The sequence below is a fragment of the Lynx canadensis genome, chromosome X (assembly GCF_007474595.2).
Source record: "Lynx canadensis isolate LIC74 chromosome X, mLynCan4.pri.v2, whole genome shotgun sequence".
Lineage (NCBI taxonomy): Eukaryota > Metazoa > Chordata > Mammalia > Carnivora > Felidae > Lynx > Lynx canadensis.
Window position 1 is genome coordinate 6712068 of NC_044321.2, and position 22429 is coordinate 6734496.

General features: G+C 50.7%; 1 protein-coding gene across 1 annotated transcript in view; it reads left to right on the forward strand.

The window, feature by feature from the left end:
- Positions 1 to 1267: 1267 nt before the first annotated feature.
- Positions 1268 to 22429, forward strand: part of WWC3 (WWC family member 3) — a 119408-nt gene continuing 98246 nt past the window's right edge. Inside the window, exon 1 of the mRNA XM_030304666.1 lies at positions 1268 to 1367. The gene's annotated coding sequence lies outside the window, so the exon portion shown is untranslated. The remainder of the gene's footprint in view (positions 1368 to 22429) is intronic.

Here is a 22429-nt window from a genome sequence, read left to right on the forward strand (position 1 = left end):
GCTCTCCTGGCAGGGATCCATAATGCGTAAGTGGCCACCTGCCCAGCTCCCTGCTCCCAGGTGTGTCCTCCCAGCTCGACCCAGGACGACTGGCCGCGGCTTCCTCCTCCAGCTCCCCAGCTCCCTCGGCCTCCCCTCCGGGGCATTTCCCGCCCTCGCGGGACCGTCTTGGGCACTCGGGAGACCCAAGGCGCTGTCCTCCCCCACCCCAAGTCGGCAGAGGGGAGGCCAGACTTCCAAGTCCCGGGAGTGGGTAAAGTGAGGTGACCGCCCTCTCCCCCGGGAATTGTGTGGGTCCCAGGAGTCAGCCCCGGGGCGGGCCGCGCCTGCAGCTCGGGCGGGGTGCCGTCCTCCCGGCCCTCTTTCCTCTCCGCGGTGGCCCGGGGGCGGGCGGACGCGGCGGCGCCCATCCTGGCCCCCGCGCGGTTTCCCGGCGGGGCCGGAGGAGGGAGGTGATGGAGTGGGAAGAGGGAGGAGCGCGCGGAGCCCGAGGGGAAGGAGAAGGAGGAGCAGCGGTGGAGGGGAGAAGGCGCCTCCGGCGGGTGAGCCGGAGGAGCGGCAGCGGACGGGGGCGGGGGCTCGGGGGTAGAGGAGCGGGTAGCCGAGGAGCCCCGGGGAGCTCGGAGGCGGAGCGGCGGAGGGAGACTGGGGGACTAGCGGCGGACGCGGGCGGGGCCGTCGAAGCGGCCGGGGCAGAGGGGGGCGGAGCAGTGGGAGGGGGGCGGGGCCTACGCAGCCCCGCCCCCCTCCCGACCGGGCCGCGCCGAGGAACGAAGATGGCCGGGCGCGCCGCGGGAACCGAGGGGCCGCCGGCAGCAGCGGTGGCGGCGGTGGCGGCGCCGGGGCTGTGACTCTACGCGTGGCGGCGATCCGAGCGATCCGGGCGGGCGGGCGGACGGCGGCGCGCAGGGCCAAGAGGGCAGCGGGCGGGCGCCGGTGCGCGGGCGCCGGGCGGAGGATGCACCGGGTGCGGCGGGCGGCTCCCCGCGGCCGCCCCCGCGCCCCGGGCGCCGGGCCTTAGTGCTGGCTGAGGAGGCGGCGCGCGCGGGGCGGCCGGGCGGCGGCGGCGGGGCCCGTGCCGTCATGCCGTGGCTGAGCGGCGGCCGGCGGCGGCGGCGGGGAGAGCCGCGGGAGGCTCCGCGGGAGCCGCAGCCGCCCGCGCAGCCCGCTCGGGAGCCGCCGCCGCCCGCGCCCCCTGCCGCGGCCCCCGCGCCCTCCGCGCCCTCCGCGCCGCCGCCGCCGCGGGCCCGGGAGAGCGCCGAGCTGCCGCTGCCCGCCGGCTGGGAGGAGGCGCGCGACTACGACGGCCGCGTCTTCTACATCGACCACAACACGCGCCAGACGTCGTGGATCGACCCGCGCGACCGGTAAGGGCGGGGGTGCGGGCCGGGATCCGGGCGCTCCATCCCTTGGGTTCGGGGAGGGGATCGAGGACGCCGGGAGGCCTCCGGATCTGGACGAAGATCGCGCGTCCTCGGGGGTCCGGGCGTCGATTCGGGCCCTCCACGCCCCCACCCCGGGGCCTTGGACGAGGATCGAGGCGCCCCCTCTCCCGGCCTCGAGCCCCCGGAGTGCGGAGCCCCGGCCGCCTCCCGGCCCCCGCCGCGGGGCCGACACAGTGACTTGGTTCCCTCACGTCACCCGCTGACCGGCGCCTGGAAGCTGGGCGCCTGGAATTTCCTCTCCCGGGGCTGACGGATGGCCCTCTTTTCCTTTTTCCGCCGCGGCCTCGCCCATCCCTGCCGGGCCTCAGCGGCCCACCGCCCCCGGCCCCGCGGTGGCCAGATGAGCTGTCATCTTGGAGCCGAAACGTGCGCTCCAGCTTCGTGGTGTGGGTTCCTTGTCTGGCGGGCTCAGCGTACTTTCCATCCAGAAACTGGTGCCAGACGGGCCACTTCAGGGATTCCCAGTTCTTTTGCAGTTGGGAGAGCCCGCTCCCAAACTATGATGGTTGCTCTTTAGCGCCTTAAAAATTGAGGTAAAATTCTGATGGAAAGAGCCTTGCCTACTGCAGGCAGAATGGAATATGATTAGACCCATATGGTTTTGGGGTAAACGAAAAACAAGAGCTGAATTTCAGGTTTCCTTTTTGTGCAAGATGTGAACAGGGCACCAAGTTATCGTCTTATTCATGTAAATAAATCCCATGGAGGAGAAAAAAAGGATTCTTCTGAAAGCACTACCATATTGCATTTAATTAAGTTCATGTAATGACGCTTTTCCTTAACTTTCTGTTTGATTGCTGGTTTCAATGGCTCCGCTGCTTTTGGAGAGATGCAGTGTGTGTGTGTGTGTGTGTGTGTGTGTGTGTGTGTGTGTGTGTAATTGGGGATTCTGTTGAAACCGAGTATTTCTGGTGGTTACCTGATATCTTGCTGGGTGCCAGAAAGGCAATAGTGCTGGCTCCCCAGGGATTTCAAGACTTGAGAAGGTTCACTTTGGTGACATTGGTCCTGCTTTCCCCTCACCTGCACAGGAAAGGCAGTGCTGCATGGCACTGGCATTTGAAAATAAACTTTGGAGGAGGGAAGCTGCTGCATTATTGTTTGAAGATCTCTGTGGGTTCAGATAGGGAAAAACAAAGCCAAAGGATCGTGCTTCCCTAACATTTTCCCTGAACACAGCAAACTTCTGGACTCAGAAACTTAGATCAATCTTAGCACAGTTTTATGGGTTAAAAAGATGCTTGGTTATTTTGAAAATCAGGTGAGATCATATAATAATTTTAACCAAAGGCTAGAGCCACAGCTGTTTGATCAAGCCTTGGATGGTTCTGGAATTGGTAGAACTGCTTGGAGTGTAACGCCCTTTTATGCTGTATGTCTGTTAAAAACCCAAACAACTGGAAAATGAACCAGTTAAAAACACCGTTTGGCTTAGAAAAGGCTAAGGCTCATTTTATGAGGGTAATATAAAACAGTTGTGGTTACGTCGGAGTGGGGATTCAAGATGAAAAATATAAATGTGAAACTTTCCATTTTAATGGTATGACCCAGGGCATAGGTGAGCAGACCCAATGGAAGTCAGCTTGTAGAATCTTCCTTTCTGTGTGCTTCATACACATTTCGTATGTTCTTTTTTCCAGAAATCTGTTTGCGCGAACTGAATGACATTTTCCCCCTTTTCAGACATTGCTTATGTTATAGATTTTTGTTAGAAGTCCCCGTTTCTAATGCTTAAAAGTGTCGATTGAGTGAACAAAAGTGCATATTTTACATTTTTTGTAAAGTAAAAACATGTGTATACTTTTATGAGACATTGTTTTTATAGTGAGTGAAATTCAGCAGGGGACAGCTTGCACTTCAGCTCCCATAATACCTTGCCCGAAATATGTATGGAATGTTCAGCAAGCCACAAACATTTAAGTGGAGTCTACCGAAGGGTGTAAATGGGGTATGGTGTAATAGCCATTCTTTTTCCTCTTTCAAAACAGAACCCTGCTGATTTTTATGGGTGACTGATTATCCTTTAAGGTTGTAATTGATTTTTATCATATGGAAAAAACGGTTTGTCGGAGCACATTTTCTCCATGTGCGTCTGACAGTTGAAACCCTTTTTGAGTTGTGTTTGAGCCACACAACTGGAAGACGCTGTTCAAGGACTTTCTCCAAACAGCTTCTAAATAGAGGACCGACAGAGTGGCAGATACACAAATAGGTTTTTAAATTTTTTTTTTTTTTTTTTTTTCAACATTTCCATTTATTTTTGGGACAGAGAGAGACAGAGCATGAACGGGGGAGGGGCAGAGAGAGAGGGAGACACAGAATCGGAAACAGGCTCCAGGCTCCGAGCCATCAGCCCAGAGCCCGACGCGGGGCTCGAACTCACGGACGGCGAGATCGTGACCTGGCTGAAGTCGGACGCCCAACCGACTGCGCCACCCAGGCGCCCCCACAAATAGGTTTTTAAAGAAAACGAGATTATGAAGGAATACGTGAATGTGGTAGGTTAGGCGAAAATTGTTGCTGACTTAAAACATGATTTCATATACGATTTAGTAAAAGCCATAATAGCATAAAATATGCTGCTGTAAGCAAAATAACTGAGGACCGAGGGTTGTAAATAATCTCTTCTAGGGTTTTAGAGTAATTCCATTCACTGTTGTGTTTGACAACATTTGATATTGCCACGGCTCGGGGTGTGTTGGTGAATTACTGTAGGTATCGTTTCTTTTTGGAGTCACAACCAAGAGGTTGCAAGCCCAAGGAAACAGTCTTTACAGATGTGGCTACAGATTAGTATAAAAAATTTCAGTATTTCCAAAATGCAGTTTTTTTAGTTTGATTTTGAATCCCCACCCCCACCCCCCCACCTCAGGTTTAAAAATTACCATCTCTGCAGATCAGTACTGTGTGTATAATGTTCATACGTTTATACATGTTACATATGTATACATATGTATACAGTTATTACGTATACAGTTATTACATATACACGTATACATGTGTATACATGTATACGCATACATATACAGTTATTACATATAATGTTCATACATTTCCTTTAACAAAGGATTTTGTCCTTTAACAAAGGGTTTTGCGTTAAAAAATATAAAGTGAATTCATCATTTCTATGGCTCGTAGCTCCCGTGGATGAGCCTTGTGTGGTTTACATTAGTTGCACATATGCATCCTACGTATATTAACTCAGAGTTCAATGACTGCTCTATAAAAACGTGTTTGCTGTTGAGGCAGAAAATTTGGGAAGAACATTTTTGCCTCCTTTGAAAACCTTGAGTGCTTTTGACAGCTGTGTATATGTGTGCTTCCTGTGGGGTTGTGTCGATATCATCCTATAGGCGGACTGAGTGATCGAAACTGTTTCTTGTAGCTCAGTTGAGATTGTGCAACACTGGAATACCAACTTTGGGCAGCTTAGGAATGGTGGACCAGATCACACTTGAGGTTGAACAGAATGTAAATAATCCCGACGGTGGTGGAAGACCCAGACGATATCATGACATAAGCTTTTAGGGACCCATTTGTTCACGAGATGGGATTTGACCTGCTCCAACTGGAGACATTCTGTGGTATATTAAAATTCCTTTGAACAGGCTCTTGCTTTATGGAGAAAACAATCCATGGTTTGGGAATTTGCCAGGTTTGGAGCCCCATATGACAGAGCCAGGTGACATCATGACCCCCTTCTTAGAACTTTTATTCAGTATTAATTAATGGGCGGTTTACCATATTTACTCCACAGAATCTGTTTCTGGGTTATATAAACTTTCTGATAGATAAGCAACGATTGCTCCATTTTTCATTTTTTTTGAAGAATAGGTACTGTTTGTATGGACATGGGGGAGCATCTTGCTTTTAAGGCCATAAGGGGTGGGCTCCTGGAAGAATCAATAGTCATTTCTTGGTCTATTCTTGGCTTAGTATCTTTCTTTCTTTCTTTTTCTTTCCTTCCTTCCTTCCCTTTTTTTTTTTTTTTTTAAGAAAAGCGAATGGAAAAGTCATTTCTGAAAATAGATCCCGGATGTTTGGAACTCTCTAAGTTTCCTCTTCTCCCTTTTCACTCTGATTCTGAAAGTGGAAGTAATGTTTCACCTTCTGTAGTAGGTTCTGCTTCAGGAGCCCATGGGTCAAGTGATGCGTTAAAAGTCACCCGGCGAGCCTGGTGAGTTTCTTTAGTCCAGGTCCCTTTGCTACTGCTGGTTGCCTTTCCCATACGTTCAGTAAAATTAAGCAGAGTTAAATGCTACTGAATTCAGTTTTTCCCATTTAAATCCAGTAAAATGTAGAAGTATTTACAGAGATTCTTGGGAAGGTGGATGGGGAGACCCGGGTTTTCTGGGGGATGGGAGACAGACATATGCAATGAAGACAGTGGTCACCAAGCACCATTGTCAGGTGGTGACGGCTTCTGAGAAAAGGACGGGGGGCTCATTTGAGCCTGCGGGGTCTTTACCTTCTTCCATTGATTTCCTGGGTTGAGGGTTTCTTGCGTGCTCTCTTGGAGCTGGGGAACAAAAGGAGGCATGTGAGGACAGTGCTGGAGACAGGAAGTGCTGCGTGTTCAGGATAAATGAGGTCAACTTGACTGACCCAGAGTCTTTGTGTAAGGGGGGTGAGCCTTGGGTAACAGCACGCAGAGCTCGGAACCCTCAACTTTGGGCTTGGAGGAGCGAGGACGGTCTTGTGCAGGCTCTCATTTCGCACTGGAAGGCCACAGCTATGGGGACGTCCTGCCGGCAGATGGGCGGACGGGGAGTTGAGCTGGGTCTTCTGGCCCTGGCCCGGAACCAGTGCTCTTTCTGGTATGCCACTCAGCTGCCCAAACCCCACCCACTCTTAAGCATCCTACCTCTGTGTTCGTTCGTTCGTTCGTTCGTTCGATAACTGTTGCACAGCCTCTCCGTCTCGGGTGCTCTTCCAGGGTTTGAGACTCTAGTGGCGAGCACTAGCAGACGGGCCCCTGCCTCCGTGGGGCTAACACACCTCACCGTGCTGTTCCTGCCTCTCGGTTGTTCCCCACTGAGATCCCTCAGGTCTGTGATGGTGGTCAACAGAAGTGGAGTGCTGACCGTGTGCCAAGCGCTCTAGGTGTTTGTCTGGATGCTTTCACTGAAAGCCCACGGTGGCCGCATGGAGTGTGGGTGGGCAGGTGATGAAACAGGACAGGGAGGTTGACTTAGTCACCTCACTGCCCACAGCCAGAGAGGGGCAGCGTCTGTCTGACTCCAGAGTTGAGCCCACGTCTACTACCTGGACGTGACCCTCCCTCGGCCAGGTAACTGTGCCCCTTGCTCGGTGTTATACCCACCAGTTATTTTTATCTTGCATTCATTGTTGTTTGATATTTTGCCCCCTCTCCCCCACCCCGTGGTAGGTAGAATAACGACTCCCCCAAAGATGTTACAATGACATCTGTAGGTAGGATTAAGTTAAGAATCTCGAGATGAGGTGATTGTTCCCGATTATCCGGGTGGGCCCCATGTAATCATGGACCTTATAAGAGGGAGGCAAGAGGGTTGTTTCCCATTGAGAATGGAAGCATCTGGTCAGCTTGGTGTCTTTGATAATAACGGTGATTGCTGGTGCTTGTAGAATGCTTAGGGGGTACTGTGCTGGTATGCTCGTTACATCCATTTTCTCCCTAGCTCCTCCTAGCAGTTAGGAGTCCTTGTTCCTTTCAGAATAGCGTAGAGTCTCACCTTAGTCATCTGATGTGCTGGCCAAATGTGGGGTGGTGGGTAGGGTGAATTTCCAAGAGAAGAGGCCAGTTGGAAACTCTTGGGAGGTCTTCGTGGATGGTGAGGGCCTGATTGAGAGAGATTGGGAGCAGTGGGGCTGGAAAAGGCAGGGATTCTACGAGAGAAACTGTGATGAAAACAAGGGCACAGTATTTAGCTAATACTTGAATCAAGGCAGGTGGAATCGGGAGCTCTTGACAGACATGGTGAGGGCGTCTTGAAAGGCTGTTCGTGGAGCTGCGGAATCTCCAGTGTTTTCTACCTGGTGGGCCCTCTTTTTATTTCTTTAAAGGGGCTAAGGAAGTGAGAGGGAAGGAGAAAGGGAGTCGGCTAGGCTGGTCCTTAGGCAGAAAGCCCTGCACTCGGGTGGGTGAGTCATCGAGCCAGGCGGGAGATCTTCTGGTGGGTCTTATGCGCCAGCCGCGGCACCACCAGGAGATCGAGCACTGCCAAGGTGGGCACGGCATTGCCATGGCGTGGGAAGCTCAGCCAGGACACCGGATAGCCACCGTGGGAGACGGACCCCTTCTGCCCGTGGAGCTCTGTGCCACGGGAAGGTGCTCGTCTCCAGTGCGGGGCAGGCCTCTGAGGGTATGGATCCACTGGATTTGCCCTGAAAATTCTCCCCGCTTAACAAAAATTGAGACAAGATTTACTTACTCTAAAATGTACCATTTCAAAGTACGCTGTGTAGGTAGTGGCTTCTAGTATATTCGCAAGGTTGTGCCGTCGTCACCACTAACTCCAGAACTTTTCCTTCACCCCGAAAAGAAACCCTGTACCTGTTACCCAAAGTCACTCTCCACCGCCCCCAGCCCCTGGCAACTGCTAATCTGCTCTCTGTCCCTGTAGATTTGCCTGTTCTGGACGTTTCATCTAAGTGGAGTCATACGCTCTGTGGCCTCCCGGGTCTGGCTTATTTTGCTCAGCATGATCTCTTCGAGGTTTATCCGTGTCGCAGCGTGGATCGGTGCTTCCTTCCTTTTCGTTGCCAAGTACGGCCCCACCGGGTGGCTAGGGCACAGCATTAGAGGCTGCCCTGAAGTGCCGTCCTTGTCCAGGTGTCCCTACAGACTATAGGAAGTGGCCGTGGCTTGAATTCCACCCTGTCAACTGCAGCTGTTCTACTCACAGAAGAATGACCCTTCCTATGTTTACAGTGTCAGAATGTAAACATGACCTCGTGTATTCCCTGAAAAACACGAGGCTTGGGCTGGCTGTGATCAGCTGTTGTCTGTTCTCATTTGCTCGCTGCTTGTTGTGGCCCCTCCGTAGTGCTGTCCATGGTTGAACCGGCTGGAGGGGGTGGGGGGGTCTTCCGAGTCCCGGCGCCCTCTGCACGTGGCGCCCAGGTAGCCCGTGTTTTAGGTTTGAGTTTCTATTCCCTGACACGAGCCTTGAGTAGATTGCTGTTTCCGAAGATGATGTCACAGCTCCACACGGTGTTACGATGTTGGGCTTAGGTAGGTGTGTTCAGTTCTGTCACTGCGCTTGGAATTTCAGAATTTTGACAAATGGCTCTTTGTTGCGTGCTGTTTGGGAACTGCTCATTCCGGCTCTTGGGAAAATGTTTTCTGGCCCTTTTCCCCCAGGTCTCCGTTAATCCTGGGAAGTGTCTGTGATCTTGGGACGGACGGGAGAGCTCAGGTGAAGCCCGTGAGGATTTGGAACGGGGGGAGTTTGGCCCAGGACAGCTGGCGGACCTCGCCTGGCAGGTCAGGGCCGGGGCCAGGGTCACGCCCGCCTGGCCGGCCAGGTCCCGATGTGCAAGGTGGGGCCTGGCACTCAGAGCCCAGTGCAGGGGGGAAGGGAGGTCTGGCTGAGGCCGCACACCTTTGTTGCACCCTCGCTCCATTCTCTCTCCCTTGTCCAGAAACGCCCTTCCTGCACGCCGGCCCACTTCTCAGAGAAGAGAATCGGGTTTAAAGGGGAGGGTGATGCTGTCCCGATGGGCCCTTCTGCAGCCTGCGGGACTTGTTTGTGACGTCTGATGCACTTCACGTGACTGATCAGCTGATGGACGTGGGTGAGCCGCGGGAACCTTGGTAAAAATCCGTTGTTTGGCATCACGGCAACTGTGGCCCCTCACTTGGCGCCGTGCTCCTGTGCACAGCTGTGCGTGGAACCGACTGTGGCTGCCCTTTCACGTGTCGAGGCCCACGGGGACCTGGGGTGTTCCTTCTGTTCCACGGGGAAGCCACTGAAGCGTTCCTGCCACCCGAGAACGAAACCGTGCATGAACACGCAGAGTGCGTGCAAATCCCCGCCTGCCCCTTCCCAGAGGGAGCTCCCATAACCTCTTGCTGTGTGTCCTTTGGTCCCTTCTCGACACTCTGCCGAAACACATATGCATGAACCTGGACCTCTGTCTGGGGATTTTTTTTTTTTTCTAAAATTTTTTTTTTTTCAACGTTTATTTATTTTTGGGACAGAGAGAGACAGAGCATGAACGGGGGAGGGGCAGAGAGAGAGGGAGACACAGAATCGGAAACAGGCTCCAGGCTCCGAGCCATCAGCCCAGAGCCTGACGCGGGGCTCGAACTCACAGACCGCGAGATCGTGACCTGGCTGAAGTCGGACGCTTAACCGACTGCGCCACCCAGGCGCCCCTCTGTCTGGGGATTTTACAGAAACGGGATCATGCTATCGACTTGCCCCCGTGGCTTGACACTGTCGCTTAATGATAAGTCCCGGTGCTCTTGCCACTGTTGGAATATTACGGATCTACCACCGTTGTTTTCCATGTCGTTGTACTGAGGTACGTTTCATAACAGAATTACTCATTTTAAAGTGAGCCACTCCGTGGCATTCAGTTCGGTCACCGTGTCGTGCGGCCGCCCCCGCTGTCCAGTTCCAAAACCTTTCCTTCACCCCGGTAGGATACCCTGTCCCCATTAAGCAGCCACTGCCCGTTCCCTCCCCACCCCCCGTGGGCCCTGGCAGCCCCAGGCTGCTTTCAGGCCCTCTGGCTTTGCCAGTTCTGGACATTGCCTCCAAATGGAATCATATGATCTACAGGTGTCCCATCCCCTGGGCAGGGGACTTGGGTTCCATTACCTCCCCAAGGGCTCTTACGGTTGGCCCCATCCCTGGGGGCCATTTCCCCATTAACCACCCGCCAGCCCGAGGAAGGGTGAGGGGGAAGGGCCATCAGTGATATTAAAGTGGTGGTGGTGGTGGTTGTTCTAAACAAAATGGAGAAGCATAAATAAGTGAAAGGGTTTATTTCAGTTCCATAAAATGGATGAATGAATGAATGAATGAATGAATGAATGAATGAATGGAATCGTACGCTATGTGGCCTTTTGTGTTGGGCTTCTTTCATCTAGCCTAATGTTTTTGTGGCTCATCCCCATTGTAGGGGTCTGGTTTTATGCTTCTGCTTCTGGTTTAATACGAGGATACGCCCTCACGTGATCCTAACTGAGGGCAGCTGCGTGAACTTGCCCGCGGGAGCTGCCAGCACATTCTAAGAAAAGTCAATTGACAATCAAAGAAAAGAGATTTTTGCTTTTCGTTTGTTCCCTAATTTAGCCTTTAATTTGTTACTTTGAGAAAGAGAGAAATGTAAAATCTTTCACATTTCTCTTCAATGTGAGGGACAGGGAGCCAAAAAAAACTGATATGTACAGTAAGACTTTTCAATAACCTAGATGCAAAGAGAAGAATCAAAACAACCCCAAACAAACAAACAAACAAACAAAAACCCCGATCTACATGCTACGTCTGTGCCGGGGGCCATGGAGAGTAACAAATGAACATCCCCTAGCCGCTTTCCTCGGGGAGATGGAAACGCCGCTGGGGAAAACAGAAGAACCCACGTGGAATAATAAGCCGGTGCCGGGGTGGTTCGCGGTGGGCTGTCAGGACCGCGGCAGCCCTGGAGCCCGACGACGCGGGCGCCCCAGGTCAGCGCCTGCCACCAGCGCCGTGCTGCCGTGCAAATCCCTGAACTTCCTTGTGCCCAGAGTTTCTTACTTGTACAAGGAGAAGGGCAATACTTGTCGTTAGATGGACCAGCGTGTAAGTGTAGGTTCTTTTCCAGATGCAGTGGCCGGCCCCGGGAGGTCTTAGGAGAGGGGGGGGCCCAGCATCTGTTCCTGGGCAGCCTGTGGGATAAGAATGGGTTTTCCATTTGCAAATGGTTGAATAAAAAGAAGAGTAGTATTTTGTGAAATTTATGTGACATTCGGATTTCAGCGTCCACGAATAAAGTTTCATTGGAGCTTAGCCGCACACTCCGTGGCTGCTTTCGAGCTACAACTAACTACGAGGACAGAGTTGAGTGGCTGGGCAGAGACCGTGGGGGCCGCAAAGCCGAAAACGTTACTGTCTGGCTCTTTACAGAAAAAGTGTGCTGATCCCTGATCTTAGAAGACAGGATTGGGGCGCCTGGGTGGCTCAGTCAGTTAAGCAGCTGACTTCCGGCTCAGGTCATGTTCTCACGGTTCGTGAGTTCGAGCCCCGCGTCGGGCTCCGTGCTGACAGCTCAGAGCCTGGAGCCTGTTTCGGATTCTGTGTCTCCCTCTCTCTCTCTGCCCCTCTCCCACTCGGTCTGTCTGTTTCTCTAAAAAATAAATAAAAACATTAAAAAACAATTTTAAAAAAAGGATTAATTAAGGTCAGGGGACCTGTGGTCAGGGGACCATTCATTGGTCAGGGGACCTGTGGGGGGTGGCACAGGATAAGACCTGAAAACCCCAGTGGGAAGTCTAACCAGAGGAAAGGGGCATGGAATCATAAAAGCCAGTGGGGACCTTAATTTAGTCAAGGAACTCCTCCATAGAAACTTCTTCGGAAAAGGATGTTGTAGGGGTGCCTGGGTGGCTCAGTCTGTGAAGCATCCGACTTCGGCTCTGGTCACGATCTCACCATTTGTGAGTTCGAGCCCCGCGTCGGGCTCTGTGCTGACAGCTCGGAGCCCGGAGCCTGCTTCGGATTCTGTGTCTCCCCCTCTCTCTGCCCCTCCCCCGCTCACACTCTGTTTCTCTCTCTCTCAAAAATAAATAAACATTAAAAAAACAAAAAGGACGTTGTATCTGTCATATGACAACCGGTAGAGTTAGATTAGATCATTTAAATAGGATGCGAATTAAGACTGTATAAGAAGGCAGGAAAATAACCACATTTAAAAAGATTTTCACTAAAAATACATTTTTAATTCTGGGGATCTACTGCACAGCACTGTTATTATAGTGAACGGTACTGTGTCATATGCTCGAATCGCTAAGAGAGTAGATCTTAAATGGTGTCACCACAAAGAGGAAATGGTAATCGGGTAACGTGATGGAGGTGTTGGCACACGCTATGGTGATAATCATATTGCCATATATAAGCCTATCGAATCATCATATTGTACACCTTGAACTTACACTATGTTATATGTCAATTACATCTCAGTAGAGCTGGGAAAAACACAGTTAAAAAAAGCTAAGGTTTGAAGGTGCAAAAAAACCTTAGTTCCTGGGAGAATTTTGAGTAAAGGACTCATTCTTTTGTGCTCCTGGGTAAGTGGACCCGCCCCCCTGTACTTTATGAACTGAAGTGGGTTTTAAAGGCCCGTTAAGAGAATTGTGTGTGTGCACATATGTTGCTTGCTAAGAACACGCAGATGGAAAGAAGAAACCCAGCTGTTCTCTGCCCCTCCACACCCCCCTTCACAGGCCTGGAGGGGCAGAAAAGACCCCCTGGGACCAGTGTTACAGGGAGGGCCCTTCATTAGCCTGTTCCTCTTCAGAGCAAACCGAGACGCAGAAAGAAATTGGTAGGATTCCGTTTATATAGCATTCTTTTCTTTTTAATGTTTCTTTATTTTTGAGAGAGAGACAGAGTGCAAGCAGGGGAGGGGCAGAGAGAGAGGGAGACACAGAATCCGAAGCAGGCTCCGGGCTCCGAGCTGTCGGCACAGAGCCCGACGCGGGGCTCGAGCTCCCAAACTGTGAGATCGTGACCTGGGCCGAAGTCGGACGCTTAGTCGACTGAGCCACCCAGGCGCCCCGATAGCATTCTTAAAATAATAACATGGAGTTGGAGAGCACATTAGTGGTTGCTGAGGGTTAGGGATGGGGGGCAGGGGTAGGTGTGGCTATAAAAGTGGCTCGAGGGAGGCATGTGGTGGCAGGATATTTCTACATCTTCATTGTGGTTATGGAAACTACACATGTGGGGAAATGACACGGAACTAGTACACAATGTGTACAGCCACTCACGTGCACACGGATGTGCACATGAACTCTGAGTAAGCCGTGTGGGCTGTGTGGGTGTCGGTCCCCTGGTTTGGCCTTGTGCTGTAGTTGCGCAGGGCGTGACATGGGGGGAAACTGGGTAAAGGAGCCTCCCTTCCACAGAAGGAGCAACTTTCTGTGAATCTGTTATTTCAAAATAAAAAGCAAAAGGAAAGAAAAGTGAGAGAATGAAGGGACCAAGCATTTATAGTTTTGTTTTGTTTTGTTTTTTTTTTGATTTAAACCATCTCCTTTCCTTTAACTTATTTAGATTTTACTCTCCTTTTCTACACAATACCTACCACGCAGTGGGTGCTCAGTAAATGTTTTTTGAATGTAATTATGCATGTAGAAGCAGGTTTTTTAAAATGTTTATTCTGAGAGAGAGAGAGATTCAGAGAGAGCGGGGAGGGGCAGAGAGAGAGGGAGAGAGAATCCCAAGCAGGCTCTGTACTGTCAGAGTAGAGCCTGACGTGAGGCTCGATTTCACAAACCGTGAGATAGCGACCTGAGCCGAGATCAGGAATTGTACGCTCAACCGACTGAGCCACCTAGGTGCCCCCCTAGAAACAGGTTTGACTTACTTGTGTATTTCTGTGTTCCACTTAGTTTTTCTCAAATATTCTAGAATTCTCAAGAGCAGTCGTCTTTGCCTGCGGTCAGAGCCCCTGCTTTGTTGGAGTGCCCACCCTTGCCTTGGCTCAGGGGATGTTATCCTCTCTGCAGCTCCTGCTGAAGTCCTGCTCGCTCAGAGCCGGTGGGTCTCCGCTGGGAGTGGGTTTGCCCCTGCGGGGCCATTTGGCCATGTCTGAAGACATTTTTGATCATCACAGCTGGGGAGTGGGGATGGGGTGCGACTGGCATTTAGGAGGTGGAGGCCAGGGAAGCTGCTGGATGTCCTCCAGTGCATAGGACAGCCCCCAGCACCACGAGGAGTTATTTGGCCCCAAGTGGCAGTAGCCGGGCCTGCCTGCGTTTGGCCGAGGCAGGAGCACGTGGCCCAGAGCTGTGCCGTGAGCGCAGGGGGAGGTGCGGGACAGCCAGAGTTGAGGACAAGGCTCCTCGTTCCTGCGGACCTGCGTGGAAGTGACTCCTCCTTCTGCTAACCCGTCTCCACCTACATCCGGAGCTGGGTGGTTACGTCGCTGCCACAGAAGCCAGGAGGGAGCTGGCCGAGAAGCCCAGGGTGGCGGAGAGAAAAGGCTGCACCCTTGGTAAGGTGGGTGGTAGCTGATTGAAGAAGGTTCTAGAGCTACCTGCCCGCAGCACCTTTTCTTACATGAAATGTGAACTAACAGTGTCTACTTAACCCTCCAAAGCCGGTTGAACTGGGGTCTCTGTCACTTGCGGCCAGCAGAGCCGTCCTCGCTCGTGTGTGTCTATCTCGTGGCGTCTGCAGTTTCCATCACGGACATTCTTTTTTTTTTTTTAATTTTTTTTTCAACGTTTTTTTATTTATTTTTGGGACAGAGAGAGACAGAGCATGAACGGGGGAGGGTCAGAGAGAGAGGGAGACACAGAAACACAGAATCTGAAACAGGCTCCAGGCTCTGAGCCATCAGCCCAGAGCCCGACGCGGGGCTCGAACTCACGGACCGCGAGATCGTGACCTGGCTGAAGTCGGCCGCTTAACCGACTGAGCCACCCAGGCGCCCCCATCACGGACATTCTTACTGGGGGTGCAGGCTGCCACGGAGCGTCTGGGCCTCATCTCATAAGTAGTCCTCTGTTTTTGACCCTTTAGACTGTCCCTTGATATTTGTGATTATATAAGTACTATAATTATAGTGCTGCTTAGGTGCAATTATTTTCTCAGCAGCAGTGCTTTCCCCCGCGTTTGCTTTAGGAGATAGCTAAAGGCCTGGGCTGAATGCAGACCAGTGGTTGGTTGGTTGGTTTTAATACACATCTGTGTTGGAATGTTTTAGAATTACAGAAGAGTTGCAAAGATGAGACAGCTCCCCCCATTGTTAATATCTTATATCACCATAGTGTACTTGTCAAAACTAAGAAGCCAATTTGGATATGTTTCTGTTCATAAAACTCCAGACATTATTTGGATTTCACCAGGTTTTTCCGCTAATGTCTTTTTTCTGCTCCGAGAGTTTTTAGAACTATTAAGTTGTTGGCATTTGGATGCCTCAAGCCGACTATTGTATGTTTCTCTTATATCTCTCTTGTGGGTGTTCATTTATCTTCCGTGCACTTGACAGACTTGTTAGAAGTGCTCCCAGGCTGCTTTTCATTTAGGCTCGTGACGTCGTATGGCATCCATTGAACAGTGGAGGTTCGTGAAGAACCTTCTTTGCTTTCTCCAGCTCTTCCTCGGCCTCGCACCCATCCTAGCATTAAACTGTGGTGTGCAGTCACTAGATACAGCCCCCAAGTACCCAGCGGGTTTCACATGAAAAGGGAAGGGATCAATGAACCTCGAAGACACGATGCTGAGTGAAAGAAACAGACACATAAGACGGCACAATGTCCCCCAAAGGCAAACCCATAGCGATAGAAAACTAGTTGTTGCCTGAGGCCGGAGGTGGGAAAGGGAGCTACCTCCGCGATGAGAACGTTCGAACGCTGGATTAGGTTTTGTACAACTCGGCACGTTTACTAAGAATCAGTGAATTGTATACGTAAAAAGGGAGGGTTTTATGGTATGTAGATTATACCTCAATAAAATTGTTTTGAAAAAATCTTATAAAGCGAACCTGTTCTTACATTCCAGTGCCTACCTTGCTTTGGTGGTGGGACGGACCAGGCTAATGTCAATGAGAGTTGGCAGCCGCTCGCCACGCAGAAGGCTTCCGGGCTCCTCAGAGTGTCCATACGATGTAGCGTTTTGTATGTCAGCTCTGCTGCAATGGACAATAAAAAAAAGCTTTTGGAAATGTCCCTGAAGTCACCAGGTACCCTTAAGAAGCCGTATGCTAACATTGTCCAGGAGTGTGGCCAACTGTAAGGGGAGACCACCGCCACGAACAATCTGGTGATCATCACTCGATCAAAAACATAGGTGGTTTTCATGAAGGCACCTACCTCCTTCATTCAGAGGAATTTTCCTTCTAGGAGGACTCACCGGCGCTGCTTTCTGTTTTAGAAGAGTTGATGTGACATCTGATTATGTGGCAGTGTTTGGGTTGTAATGCAGTTTGTGGCTGAAGGGTCGATTGATACTTGGGCCTTTATTTATTTTTAAAATTTATTATTATTATTATTATTTTTTTGGTGTTTACTTTTGAGTGAGCGTGTGAGCAGGAGAGGGGCAGAGGGAGAGCAGGGCAGAGGATCCAAAGCGGGCTCTGCACTGACAGCAGAGAGCCCAACGCGGGGCTCAAACTCACGAATCGTGAGACCATGACCTGAGCCGAAGTCGGACGCTTAACGGACTGAGCCACCCAGACGCCCTGATACTTGGGCCTTTAAATGTCAGCATTCTTCTCTTTCACACATTTTTTTGGAAGAAGCTCTTAAAATTGTACTACATGCTTCTTGTTTCTTGGGTGTATTAAAATGTGACATTTTCTTGATAGTTACGGTTTGTATGGGTGAACAGGGCCGTTGATATGTCCTGAAATGGACCACTAACCATAGGGACCACCCAAGTGTGCTTAGCCCTCATTTTAGACGTAGACATCTTGAGTCTGACTCCTGGCTCTGCCGTTTGGTGTGTGCCCTAGGGCAGTATTTGGGCTCTCTGAGCCTTAGTTTCCTTTTCCATAAAATGGGGGCACTTAGGTCAATGTCTAGTGCATAGTAGACACATTTTAATTGTTCTTGTGATCATAGTAAATAGTCTTTCAGCATTGTGGGTCTTCAAAGTCTTTTTTCTTCTGCCTATCAAATTTTCCTCTCTCCATTATCTCTCTTCCGCTTCTGAGTTGCTTCCTTATTTTCTTTGTAGTTGTGTGGCCCTGGGGACCCACCAGTGTAAAGGCAGGCACTCAGAGTTCATGATAACTATTTTTCCTCTCTGCTTGAAGCTGTTCTTTGCATTCTCTTGGTTTTGTGGGCTGAGTGAATGAAGTTGCTGGGAGTGAAATGTTACTAAAGAGAGTGAACAGATTAGAGCAGGGCCATCAAACTTTCTTGGTAAAGGGCTAGAGAGAAAATATTTTAGGCTTTATAGGCCACGGGGTCTCTGTTGCAGGCACTCAACTCTGCTGTTGTAGCTCAAAAGTAGCCAGAGGCTATCCCTAAATGTGGATGGGCCTGGCTGTGCTTCAGTAAAGCTTTATTTATGAAGACAAGAAACAGGCTGAATTTGGCCCACAGGCCCTACTTTGCCAATCCGAGAAATGATGTCATGCTTGTTTGTGTACCGTGTTGACACAACAGAAGCTTCTACATGTTTAACTTTCGTTGTTATTGTATTAGCTTGGATATAAATCTGAAAATACCCCAAATATATACCGAATTATTGGTTTGCAGGTTTCAGCATCATCTTGTTCTGGAACTTGGTATTTGTAGCACTCAGTGATGTTGGGGACTTTCAAAGAATTCACATCATATGATTAGATCTTGTTCCGTAATTAATGTTGGATACTTAATATTGGACAGATATTAAGACCAGGAGAAGTTGATTCAAGGTCAAGGTCTTCAGCTACATCTTCTCAGCAACCTTGTGCACTATCTACACAGTTTTCGTGTGTGTATTAATAGCTTTTGGCTGCACATTATTTATTTATTGAGAGAGAGAGAGAGAGCGCTCGAGCACGCACAAGTGAGGGAGGGAGGGGCCGAGGGAGGAGTCTTAAGCAGGCTCCACCCTCAGTGCGGAGCCCGACGTGGGTTTTCATCTCATGACTGTGCCATCAAGAGTCAGATGCTTCACCAGCTGAACCACCCAGGTGCCCCAGGCTGGATATTTGACAGACAGACTTACTTTGGGGATGAAATTAAGTTTACCCAAAACGCTGTGCTATTTGGGCCTTGGAAGGGGGACTCTCAGAGCGCATGTCCGTAGCACCGCCTCTGGAAAGTCCTCACTCCTGCGCGGCTCACCTGCCGGCGGTGGGAGATGGGTAAGTGGGTGGACCGGGGCTGCAGGGAGGCAGCGAGAAACCGTTAACATTCACTTCAACAGTTAACTTAGATATTTTCCTAGCAGCATGTGGCCACAGCTGTAAAAGCTATCCCGGCCCTCAGGTTCACCGATTCCACCAAAACCAAGGCTGTCAGCTGGGGGCGGTTTCGCCCTCCAGGGGACGCGTGGCAATGTCTGGAGACGGTTCTGGTGGTCGCAGTTTGTGGGGAGGGGTCGGTACTGGCGTGCAGGGGGCGGAGGCCGGGGATGCCGCTCGATGTCCCACAGGGCACAGGGCAGCCGCAGCAGAGAGTGACCCGGCCCCTGTGCCAGCGGCGCTCAGGCTGCGACCCTGCTCGCGGGGGCACGCCGATGCCCATATGATGTCACAAATTGTTGTGTTTAGAAACTGAGGTTTTATTATTAAGAGCAAGTGGTGGCTGGTGGTTGCTTTCTAATGGTTGGATGGTTTGGGGTCTAAAGCAATAAGGCACAAGCCCGCGGTGGCCGGCGCGGCAGAGCTTCGTCACCGGGTGACTTTTCTTCAGAAGCGCCGTGGCGCCGTGTCGTTGGCCGTCCACGGACCGCTTCCGAACGCGTCGCACCCGGATCATTCTGTGATTGATCTGGCCCCGGGTTAACCGAGACCGTCATCCCCTGAATCTCAGTGTTAAAAGCCAAGACATCAGAAACCGAAGCGTCCCTCCACCGGGATCCTACACCTCCCGAACGTCAGCGTGCAGATGGCACATTGACAAAAATGTCGAGGATTACCAAGAATAGCTTCTTGCACTCACACGCACGCGGCAGGGAGGACAGAGCGGCGTTTGCTTCTCCAGGCCAGAACCAGCGACTCCTCTTGGAGCAGCTCCCCACGCTCGGCTCTGTCTTGGAACCGTAGACACACCCACTTTCAACTTTTAAATACAGATTCGTGTACTTATTAGCCATTATACCTTTAAAATGATTAATTAGCATTTTTCTTAGGCCGTATATCACCCAGCCCCTTTAAAAATATGGGTCACCCTGAAGTTCTCTATAAACACGTAACTGATGAGACGCACGTTTCCCTGAGTCATCGCCGGCATCTCAGTTTGAAATCTGGTGCCAGCTCAGTAAATACTCGGGATCAAAGTCTGCGCTTCCTTCAGATGGGCTGATTTTTATCTTGTGTAAAGTGGAGAGACCTATCACGTTCTTTCCATCTGTTTTGGGGTGGCTGGTAGCCACTTTTTCGTCGGTTGCAGTGGCTGCCATCGCTTTTTGCACCGGGGAAAATAACACCCTTGGCACGCTTTTGTTGTTGTCAGGGTTAGAAAACCATGTGGATTAATCCCAGCCGGGGGGTGGGGGAAGGAGCAAGAGCTAAGCTGGTTCTTCCACCTTCCAGAGCTGCGGGATTAGTTCCTGGAACACTCACCAAGCTCATGGCAGTTTAAACGACCTGGATTGCACAGGAGCTGGTCAGTGTCACCGCTGAGCTCTTCATCGATGGTGTGACAGAAAATAACAAGCATGCCGCTGAGTCGTTCCTCTTCTTCCCAGGATCCTTTTTTTTTTTTTTAATTTTTCTTTAAATTTTATTTTTGAGAGAGAGAGAGACAGAGTGCGAGCGGGGGAGGGGCAGAGAGAGCCGGAGACAGAATCCGAGGGAGGCTCCAGGCTCTGAGCGGTCCGCGCAGAGCCTGACGTGGGGCTCGAACTCACGGACCGCGAGATCACGACCTGAGCCGAAGTCAGACGCTCCACTGACGGAGCCACCCAGGTGCCCCCTTCCCAGGATCCTTTTTTACATTTCACTGGTGGCTGGTTGCTTTACCTCTCCACCCAGAGTAGAAGAAGGTGCTTTGGCGTATACAGAACTGGTAAAAGAAATGAAAATGGACAATTTTCCGTGAAGCTGACCAATGACATGGTAGTAACACAGGCATGTGAGTTACTGGAATTGGTTTTGTAAAGCAGTCAGCTGGTCACGTTTGCAAAGCTGGGAGGTGTAAGTGGTTGGGGTTTTTTTTGTCACCCAAACAGTAGCCCTACATTAAAGTTGAACATTCTTGTATTAATTAATGGGTTCCAAAGAAACTGAAGTTCTTTGTTCTTCCCGTGAAAGTAAAGGTGAAATGAAAGTGTGACCTTTAGGCCGTCGTTCTTTTCATAATTAGGTCTTAGACATGCTAGAAAGATAGGATCGAAGAACTCTCCAGAAGCAAGGAAAAGAAAGTGCTAGAGAAAGTACTCGATCGCAGTGCGGTTTGTTTATAAAGGAGTAAACGAATGCTATGTGCGGTGGTCCCTCTTGGTAACTACCTCCCCTCTGGTGGAATTGTGTAATAAAACGGTGTCTCACCATCTCTGGTCAGTATTCAGAAAACGAGATCTCTGAAATACCAGCAGGAACCGTCTACCGTGCCAGAGGCCGAGCAGCATGGGCTTGACGCCACAGGCATATTTCTGTTCCGAGGTGGCCCTTGCCCCTCAGGTGTCCTCAGGAATCTCAGACTGTGTGTTGCCATCGACAGTCACGGGGCCAGGTCCTTTCGGCCCGATGCCGTCTCCAGCCCTGGACGGTTAGCCGGCTCACGGTTCGAGCGGTCGGCCTTTGGCTGGGCTAGCCTGGGCTGCCGCTTCCAGCTCCCCTACCCCCTTTGGTCCTGGTTGGTTCCCCTAAGAGTCCATTATCGTTTGCTCTTATTTCATGTTCATCACGAACACGTCATGCTCAGTGCTTACTGAGGACACCCGTCCAGTTTGCATTCATCTGTGTAAATTGCACTCTGGGTCCTTCCATCAGTGTGGGGGCATGATTTTAAATGGGCACACTGTCCTGGTTATGTTGCTCTTGAGTGCCCTGTAGCTGGGATTTTGTCACGGCTTTGTATTTCTGAATGTTATGTGTCTATTTATATTTTTGAAAAATGCGTTGATTTTTTTTTTTTTTTCAAGAGAGAGGGAGGGACAGCATGCCATACTCTTTACCCAGGATGAGTGCAGCATCAGGTAAAACCCTGAGGTCTTAGCCACCGAAATGCTCTCATTTCTGTATTAATTTAAAGTTGCACATATGTTGGGGCGCCTGGGTGGCTCCGTCGGTTGAGCGTCCGACTTCGGCTCAGGTCATGATCTTGCGGTCTGTGAGTTCGAGCCCCGCGTCGGGCTCTGTGCTGACAGCTCAGAGCCTGGAGCCTGCTTTGGATTCTGTGTCTCCCTCTCTCTCTGCCCCTCCCCCGCTCATGCTCTGTCTGTCTCTCTCTGTCTCTCTCTCTCTCTCTCTCTCTGTCAAAAATGAATAAAACATTAAAAAAAATTAAAAAATAATTTAAAGTTGCACATATGCATGTGTGCAACCTGGTGCTTTTCAAACCTAGATGCAAGATCAACCTGGGGTGCTGTATATTTGTGTTTATTTGCATTTACACACACACACACACACATACACACAGCACTACCCTAGGAGATTCTGATCAGCAGGGTCCAAGAGGAAGCCCCCTTTGACCCATTTCTCTCCTATTTTTACACTTGATCTTAGGCAAAAGGCCGAGAAGCGATTCTCCTATTTTTAAAGACTGAGGTAGAATTCACATAACATGAAATTAACCACTGGCCTTTCCCCCCACCCCCCACTAACCATTTCAAATGGTTAATCCAGTGGCATTTAGTATGCTCACAGTGTTGTGCAACCGCTGTCTTCTATCTAGCTCCAAGATATTTTCACCACCAAAAAGAAAACCTTGTACCCATTAAGCTGTCACCCCTCATTCCTCCCCCCTTTCAGCTCCAGGCTGCTTTCTGTCTCTATTGTTTGCCAGTTCTGGACGTTTCGCATAAGTGGAATCGTAGACGATACGGTCTTTTGGGTCTTGCATGATGTTTTCAAATTCATCCATGTCATAGCAGAGATTGGGGTCTCATTCTTCTTACGGCCACCTACTGTTGCATTACACGGAGCACCCCACTGTGTCCCTTTGTTCGTTCACGGACACTTGG